The sequence below is a fragment of the Musa acuminata genome, chromosome BXJ1-2 (genome assembly GCF_036884655.1).
Source record: "Musa acuminata AAA Group cultivar baxijiao chromosome BXJ1-2, Cavendish_Baxijiao_AAA, whole genome shotgun sequence".
Taxonomy (NCBI): Eukaryota; Viridiplantae; Streptophyta; class Magnoliopsida; order Zingiberales; family Musaceae; genus Musa; species Musa acuminata.
The window spans coordinates 13,151,378-13,160,985 of NC_088328.1; positions in this window are offsets into that span (position 1 = coordinate 13,151,378).

Sequence of the window (9,608 nt, forward strand, 5' to 3'; positions counted from 1 at the left end):
CGTGGTGCAATCGCCACCTACATGCAGTTGCCGGCATCCAATTAACATTGGCTTCTAGCAGCGATGCTATCACAACTACTACAATCAGTAACAGCAATGTTGCTGCAATCATTGTACACATTGACACTGCACAATCGCTACATCATTGAGGGTACAAATATCCTTTCATAACCTGAGATAGTAGACTTATGGGATGTGAATTACAATAAAAATCTTATCATTTATATGATATTTTAAATTTGGTTATGTAGCCACCAAAGTGATTTGGACCAATAACTTATAAAATTATATTAAAGAATTAGTCCTAAATAAAATTAAAAAATAATATTCAAAATATCATTCATGATTAGGAGATTTAGATAATCTCAAAGGAGAATCTATTTTGAATAATTATGTGATATGGTAGAATAATACTATTTTTGATACCCTTACAGTTTAGGGTTGTATTCCCAAAGGTAACAATATTATTTCATGACGATGGTATAAGTCATTCATAAATAATTTTATATGAACACTAACTATGCCAATATTTCACCCAAAATGAAATAGAGATTATAACAATAGTTCAATATTTATTGAAGAACTTAAAGCATTAATATTATATTATCATAGTGATACGTCCTTTATTGTATTCTTATAAATATCCCTATATTTTCTGAATTAAATGACTTGAGCATATGTAATTTGTATTTGGTGTATTAGACCTTGATCAGATTAGTGAAGATAACTATTGAAGGTATACTTGAGGATAGGCTTAATTACTAAAAGTTATGTAAAACAAACAATTGAGATAACTAATCATAAAAAAGTCTAAAAGACTTAGTTTTATGATACTTGCTAATAATATTTAGACTTAATTATAGTCTACAACTAATACATTAGAATATTTAAATATTAATTTAAATATACTACTAAGTCATTAGCTGACACTTTAATGAAAGAACTTATTAGGATCGTAATGGCACTAGGGGAGAGGTGAATTAGTGCTCTAGCAATTTTAATTGATTTTAAAATTTGATCAATAAATTCATATCGAAAATGCGATTAACCAAAAGTACAAGGGTTGCAAGTAAAGTAAATCAGTAAACAATAGCAAATCAAGGCAAGAGAAGAAATACAAACCGATTTATAGTAGTTCGGTCATCTTGACCTACGTTCACTCCCAATTAATCTTTTTACAAGGCCATCGGCTTTCACTATTAATCTTCTTTCCATTTGGCAAAAATCAACTACTCTTATTATAACTATTCTCCTTTTAACAGGCTTAGGAGAGAACCTTCATACTCACTCTATTTTAAAAGACCCCATCTTCTACAATTTTGAATCATATTTAAACTCAAGGAGGAAGAAACTCAAACAATACTCAAAGAGAGAGTTTACAATACTTTTATGCTCAAGAATTAGTACCCCATCAAGCAAGCATGAGGGAGACATTTATAGACCCTAAAAGGCTTCAAGAATATAGCAAAAAATTTAAATCCTTGAAATTTCGGAGTATTGACGGTACTACCATCGGCATCGAACAATATTATCGTCATCACGAGGCCAATAATCCAGGCTCTGGTGGTACCACCATCGGTCTAGGCAGTATTATCGTCGAAACTATCAAAAAAGCATAAATTGTGCTTTTTGGCTAACTCAAGCGGTACTACTACTTAGGCTTGGCAGTACCATTGCTCAGACCTGCTTTAGGTTACTGATTTGACCTTCTAACAAGCCTAATGGATTTCTTGACAAGTTAGCATAATTTCGGTCCAATACTAACCCAATTTGACTCAAAAAGACCTCGATTAAGACATTAACAATCCAAACACATATCTGACACAATTATGAAGCTTTCAGTATGTTGTATATCATTTTTGCTAGTTATAAATGCTTTGCAAGCCAATTACATGAGTGATGACATGTGTGATATGACATATAGTCTTTTTGTTTATTATTATTATGATATTTTCTTATTTTATATTCTTTAATGTATATATATATATATATATATATATATATATATATATATATATAATGATGTTCATGGCTCACTAGTATATAAAAATAACACTATGCAGCTCTCTTAAGTGCCTAATGATGACATTGTTAAGAACGAGTCGGCACTAAGAATTAGTGCAATGGATAAAAACGAGTCGGTTCGAAAATCTTCGTACGATAAAAATCGTTTCGGAAAGATATTAACTTTGAAAGCGAATAGAAGAGTGTAATGTGAAAGTTAAGCAAGTAAGGCAGTTTGCAATAAATGTAAATAGCAAAGCATAAATGCAAACTAGATTTTATAGTGGTTCGGTCGTCGTGACCTACATCTGTTAAATCTCGGATTTTGATGATGAAACTAATTGATTGTGTTTAGATGTTTAACTGCATTTTGAGTGATGCAGGTCTACTCGATCAGGTTTAGATAGTTAACGCAAGAGGAATTGATGTTGCGCCGGAGGAGATCATGTTAGGATATTGGATGGCAGAAGGCTTCGGACGTGGGGCATCGGGCCAAGAGCGGAATTGCGCCAAGGATATCGGGGTTGCGGAGGTCAACCATCGATTGGGAAACAAGCCGCAAGAGAGGACGATGCGCCGAAGAATCGGACGAAGCGCCAACCAATGACGTGCCGGGCAATAGAATGTTAATTCGCTTTGTAATAATTGTCTAGATCGGAGTAGAGTTTTGGCTTGTGTGTGCAGGATTAACTACGATAACGACGAAGACATAACACGAAACAAAGTGTCGGAGTCAAGCGCGAAGGATTCGTTGCGAGTTCGAGAGTTCGACGGAAGTCCGAAGATTCGTTGGGAATGCTGCCGGAACTAGCCGAGAATGAGTAGGGAGCTTGTCGAAGGGTTTTTCGGAAGGTCGCCGGAAGGTTCGTTGGAAGTTCACGGAGCTCGCCGAGAAAGATCGGAGCTTGCCGAAGAAGCTCGTTGAAACTCGCCAAGATCAAATCGTGAAGTCTAGGAGCTTGCCGGGAGTCCATAGAATGGTTTCTGAGAGTTTATCGGAAGACCGCCATAAGTTCATCGAAAGCTCGTCGGAAGAAGTCTTGACTTGCGGACTTTGTAATAGCTTAGGAAATGTCCTTAAATTCATATTTAGCACATTAATTAGGGTTAGGATTAGGTGTTAATCCTATAACCCAAGTAGGGGCCAATTGGGCCCGATTTCGGACTAGTTTCGGCCAAGTTTGGAGCCCAACCAGTGAGCTGAAATAGTGTAGGCGGTGGCACCGCCTAGAACCCGAGAATTGAGCGGTGGCACCGCTGGACTGAGCGGTGGCACTGCCCAGCACTCGAGAGGTCTGGCGGTGGCACCGCCAGCCTTGGAAATCCAAGAGAATTCAAAATTTGGAGCCCAAATTTGAATCCTCTTGGGGTCTATAAATACCCCTCAATTCTTAGCTGAGAGAACAACCTTTGAGAAGCAAGAGATTGAGATAAAAGTCTTAGCAAAGCCTTTAGCAAGTTTTTTTTTTCAATAGCTTAAGTGTTCACCTCCCTCTTTCTCTTTGAAAATTTGTAAGAGTGTGAACCACTTGTAAAAGGTTGTAGGAGGGGTATTTGTCCTTCCCCTTCAAAGTGATTTGCTAGTGGAAGTTGGGAGCCTCTTCGAAGAAGGCTTCGCAAGTGGATGTAGGTCATTTTGACTGAACCACTTTAAATTGGTGTGTTCTCTTGTTTGCATTTACTTATTGCTATTTGCCTTACTGCAAACCTTCATATGTGCTTTACTTCCTCATTACTTTTGTGAACACGCTTTCAAGATAAGCACTTCCGAGTTCGGTTTTTTATCGTACGAAAGATTTTTCCAAAACCGAAGTTTTAATCTGCTGCACTAATTCACCCCCCCCTCTTAGTGCCGCTCCGATCCTAACAATTGGTATTAGAGCCACGGTTTTCTACTTTGGTTTAACACCCAAATAGAAATAGCTTTTTATGGCTTTCAAGAGGGTCACTCTCTCATTCGTCCTCCCTTTTTCAATGGGACGGACTACACTTATTGGAAAACTCAAATGCGAGTTTTCTTACTTTCTTTGAATTTGAATTTATGGCACATAGTAAAAAATGGATTGGAAATGTCTTCTCTTCCAATGAACCATTGGAATGATTTGGAGAAGAAGATGTTTTCTTTAAACGCAAAGGCTATGAATGCCTTATTTTGCACTTTGGACAAAAATGAGTTCAATCGGATTTCTACATGCGAAACGACTTTTGATATTTGGCGAACACTTGAAATCACGCACGAGGGAACTAGTAGAGTCAAAGACTCGAAAGTTAACATTTTATTGCATGATTTTGAGCTTTTTCGAATGCAACCAAGCGAGACTATAGGCAACATGTACACCCGTTTCACGGATGTCGTCAATAATCTAAGAGTTCTTGGTAAATCTTTTTCAAATTTTGATCTCGTAAGCAAGATCTTAAGATCCCTTCCACAAAGGTGGGATCCTAAAATAACCGCAATACTAGGAACAAAATATTTAAATATTTTTTCACTTGAAGAACTAATTGGTTTGTTGATGACATATGAAATGGTGCACAATACATATGATAAACGTGATGAATAAAATCACCTTCCAAAAAACAGGAAGGATTTGGAACTCCGGACAAATGAATACCACTTGAGTGATGACTCAAGTGATGAGGACAATGATGAACTTGAACTTCGAACACTAAATCTTAATAAGTTTATTAAACAAAAATCTAAAATAAACAATGAACTTGAATGGAGGAAGAGGTCAAAGAAGAGGAAGTCAACCAAGGATGAATCAAAAACTTCCAAAGGTGAAACGGTGAATTGGGCTTTGACGAGCTTCGACTACAAGGTAAATAACTCAACTCTCTTGAATTATTTTGAAATTACATAATATTTTTCATGAGTTATTTTTAATTTAGTTTAGGATTAATTACATGAAAATAAAAAAATTAGAAATCATGCTTATCATTCTAGTAATTTTGAAAATAATCATGAAAATTGTATGTTTATGATAAACAAAATGATTTTGATTAAAAATGCGTTATGAAATATGATATCATGCCTAATAAATTTATTTTTTGAAGCTATGCATGATGATGATAAGTTTTGGGTAATTTATAGTTTATTGATTATTGATGATTTCCATAATGATCTTTTACGATTTATGGATTATCGATTTATACCATGATGAAAGTTGCTTTCGAAAATGATGCACGACTTTTGTATGCAAACTAAGCATGAAAAGATAGATTCACCTAAAAAGAAAAATGTATGACTACAACAAATAACAAATGATTTTGGTTGAAAATACTTTATACTCAATGAAACCATCATTGATGAATATGCTTTATGTTTAATAGTTTCTTTGGCTTATATGCTCTATCATGATAAATATTTTGAAAATAAATGAAATCATGTTTGATTTGAAGTAATGCCTGTTGGAATTCATGACATGAGATAATTGAATCCTTGACTTAATCTGGCTTGAAAATAGATGTTTAAAATCTTGCTTGATGAGTTGTTTTATAAGATTTTACCTTTACGTCTTGAACTTTCATGCTTATCTTGATTTGGCATATAATGAATAAGGCATGCTTAGATAAAAAAGAATCACTTAAAAAATGCTTTTCCCATCTGATCGAGATTAATGATTTCATGATATTTTGTGAATCTCGAAATTGATTTTGATGACTTGATTATGAATTTCAAGTTAACGATTTGATTTGAATGAGTTTTATCTAAATCATAATCTTGATCTTACAAAATTGGAATCACAAATAATATCTTTTGGTATTCATGAATTGATACTCACAATATGAAAGTATTGGTATTCATGACTTGAATTTGATTGAAACATTGCATGCTTAAATTAATCATTCTCCTGTGTTTCAAAAATTCTTTAAATGCCTTATGTGATGATTGAAAATTAATTTGCTTTATGATAAATCTATGTATACCATTTTGAATCTCTTGAAAGTAATGTTGAGATTTTGATGAATTTGAGATTTGAATTTGAATGAGTTTGTATTCGAATTATGATCTTGACTTCTTGGATTTACTACTTGAGATTTTTTTTTCACAATCTCTTCTTTGTACACCTATAATTTTTGTTATTTATAAAAAGAAGAGATTTGATAAAATGAATTATTATTGACTTAATGTTCGGTATCATGAATACTTTATTATCATACATGAAAATAGTGATAAATATTTTAAAAATAAATGTTTGTATCATGTTAGATGATTTTACATTTTGTGCATGATGAGTTATAGTGATGATTGAAACAATGATTGAAATGATATGAATGATGATTTGAAATCATGCATATAATGATGAGTTTATATGTTTTGAAAATATATATGATGATTTGGTATTATGCATGCAATAATGATGCACGCAATGATGAAATATTTATGATAAAATTATTATTTTGATATTCATGACTTGAATCTTCCTTTCTTTTTGCCAATGACAAAGGGAGAGAAAGAGTTACTAATGTGCTATCTTGAATTGATGTAAAAGGTCATCTCAAAGAGAAATTAGCTACCTTGCACAAGTCAAGAAAATGCAAAAACTTGCTTACTTTTTGCACATCTAAAGAAAAGATACAAATGTAACACTTACCAAATTATTTGCTTGCCTCATGTAAAACATGGTCCCTTGCTAGTTTGGTATTTTGCTAAGGAAGCAAAAATGACACTTCTCAAAAGAGAAGAAAGAGCTTGCTTTCTTGAACATCTTTAATTTGCTAGCTAGCATGATGTACAATTTGCTATCTTGAACATTACAAAGAAATATTATCATGCACATTGCAAAGAAAAGCAAATATGCCAATTTGCACATCTTTAAATTTGCTAGCTTGTATGTAGTAAAACTTGTATATCGTAAAAGTTGCTAGCTTGTAGAGAAGCAAAGAATTGCTATCTCGAAAGAAGCAAAAAATGCAAAACTTAGAAAACTTGCAATATAATTGATCTTGTCATGCTTTGTATCAAAAATAGGTTGATATCCTTAAAAGCATCGCATTAAATTTTTTAGTATCGCAATGTATCACATGTATCGTAAATTGAAATTTTTGAGACTATTATCATATCATGTTTAACAATTGATGCCTTTCATGACATGATTTCTTTGCATTTTTGTCTTGTATATATCATGTGATGATTGAAATATTGATTGATGCAAATTCATAATTTATGTAAAAGTCTAAATCATTGGTTCCTCTCCTTCTTTTCGGCAATGATATAGGGGGAGAAAGATTGCTAGCTCAAGGCAAATGTTGGCTAGCTTGTACTCTTCCATTCTTTTCGACAAAAACAAAGGGGAGAAAACTTTTGCTAGTTAGAACATGCAAAGAAAAGCAAAGTGCAATCTTGCACAAAAAGCAATTGTTGAATTGCCATGATTGAATTTAAGAATCTTACTATGCTTTTGTGCTTATATGTTGTGATGAAAATCTAGCTTTATGTTGCAAAAACTTGCATATCTTTTAAAATAGCTAGAGCTACTTCTCCTTTTTGTTGATGACATAGGGGGAGAAGTATATTGCTGACTTCATGCATTGAATTGAATATTTTATATATATTTGCATGATGGTTTAAATATTTTTTATAACATATGATGAATGTTACTTGGATTTGAGATAATCCAAGTGTTCTATCAATGACATATTGATATGGGGAGTTTGGTTAAACTCCGGAGAGTTAAGGTTAACTCCGTTAGTCATAAATTAGTTGTCATCATAAAAAAGGGGGAGATTGTTGAATCTCGGATTTTGATGATGAAACTAATTGATTGTGTTTAGATGTTTAACTGCATTTTGAGTGATGCAGGTCTACTCGATCAGGTTTAGACAGTTAACGCAGGAGGAATTTATGTTGCGCCGGAGGAGATCACGTTAGGATATTGGATGGCAGAAGGCTTCGGACGTCGGGCATCGGGCCAAGAGCGGAATTGCGCCAAGGATATCGGGGTTGCGGAGGTCAACCACCGATTGGGCAATAAGCTGCAAAGGAGGACGATGCGTCGAAGAATCGGACGAAGCGCCAACCAATGACATGTCGGGCAATAGAATGTCAATTCGCTTTGTAATAATTGTCTAGATCGGAGTAGAGTTTTAGCTTGTGTGTGCAGGATTAACTACAATAACGACGAAGACATAAAACGAAACAAAGTGTCGGAGTCAAGCGTGAAGGATTCGTTGCGAGTTCGAGAGTTCGACGGAAGTCCGAAGATTCGTTGGGAATGCTGCCGGAACTAGCCGAGAATGAGTAGGGAGCTTGCCGAAGGGTTTTCCGGAAGGTCGCCGGAAGGTTCGTTGGAAGTTCACGGAGCTCGCCAAGAAAGATCGGAGCTTGCCGAAGAAGCTCGTTGGAACTCGCCAAGATCAAATCGTGAAGTCTAGGAAGTTGCTGGGAGTCCGCAGAATGGTTTCCGAGAGTTTATCGGAAGACCACCGGAAGTTCGCCGAAAGCTCGTCGGAAGAAGTCTTGACTTGCGGACTTTGTAATAGCTTAGGAAATGTCTTTAAATTCATATTTAGCATATTAATTAGGGTTAGGATTAGGTGTTAATCCTATAACCCAAGTAGGGGCCAATTGAGCCCGAGTTCGGACTGGTTTGGGCCAAGTTTGGAGCCTAACCAGTGAGCTAAAATAGTGTAGGCGGTGGCACCGCCTAGAACCCGAGAACTGAGCGGTGGCACCGCCCAGCACCCAAGAGGTCCGGCGGTGGCACCGCCACCGATAGGCGGTGGCACCACCAGCCTCGAAAACCCAAGAGAATTCAAAATTTGGAGCCCAAATTTGAATCCTCTTGGGGTTTATAAATACCCCTCAATTCTCAATTGAGAGAACAACCTTTGAGAAGCAAGAGATTGAGATAAAAGTCTTAGCAAAGCCTTTAGCAAGTTTTTGTTTTCAATAGCTTGAGTGTTCACCTCCCTCTTTCTCTTTGAAAATTTGTAAGAGTGTGAACCACTTATAAAAGGTTGTAAGAGGGGTATTTGTCCTTCCCCTTCAAAGTGATTTGCTAGTGGAAGTTGGGAGCCTCTTCGAAGAAGGCTTCGCAAGTGGATGTAGGTCATTTTGACCGAACCACTTTAAATTGGTGTGTTCTCTAGTTTGCATTTACTTATTGCTATTTACCTTACTGCAAACCTTCATTTGTGCTTTACTTTCTCATTACTTTTGTTGTATACCTTTACGAATACGCTTTCAAGATAAGCACTTCCGAGTTCGATTTTTTATCGTACGAAAGATTTTTCCAAAACCGAAGTTTTAATCTGCTGCACTAATTCACCCCCCCCTCTTAGTGCCGCTCCGATCCTAACAACATCCACTTCGTCGATTCCTCTTCCGTCGAGGCCACCAGCATCCACTAACGATCTTCCTTCAATAGGCGAAGATCAACTATCCTTAAAACTCAATTCTCCTTTTGATAGGTTCATGAGAGAACATTTACAACCCCCTTCACTCTTCTCTTAAACAAGCATAACACTTAGAGTTTGAGATGAGTTCACACAAGATTACAATAGCGTTTTCTTTTCTTTTTTGCTCTCAGTTGTGTGTGTGTTTACTAGGGATGAGAGGGGTATTTATATGCTTCAAGTGAATTCAAACTTGGAGCCTAAAA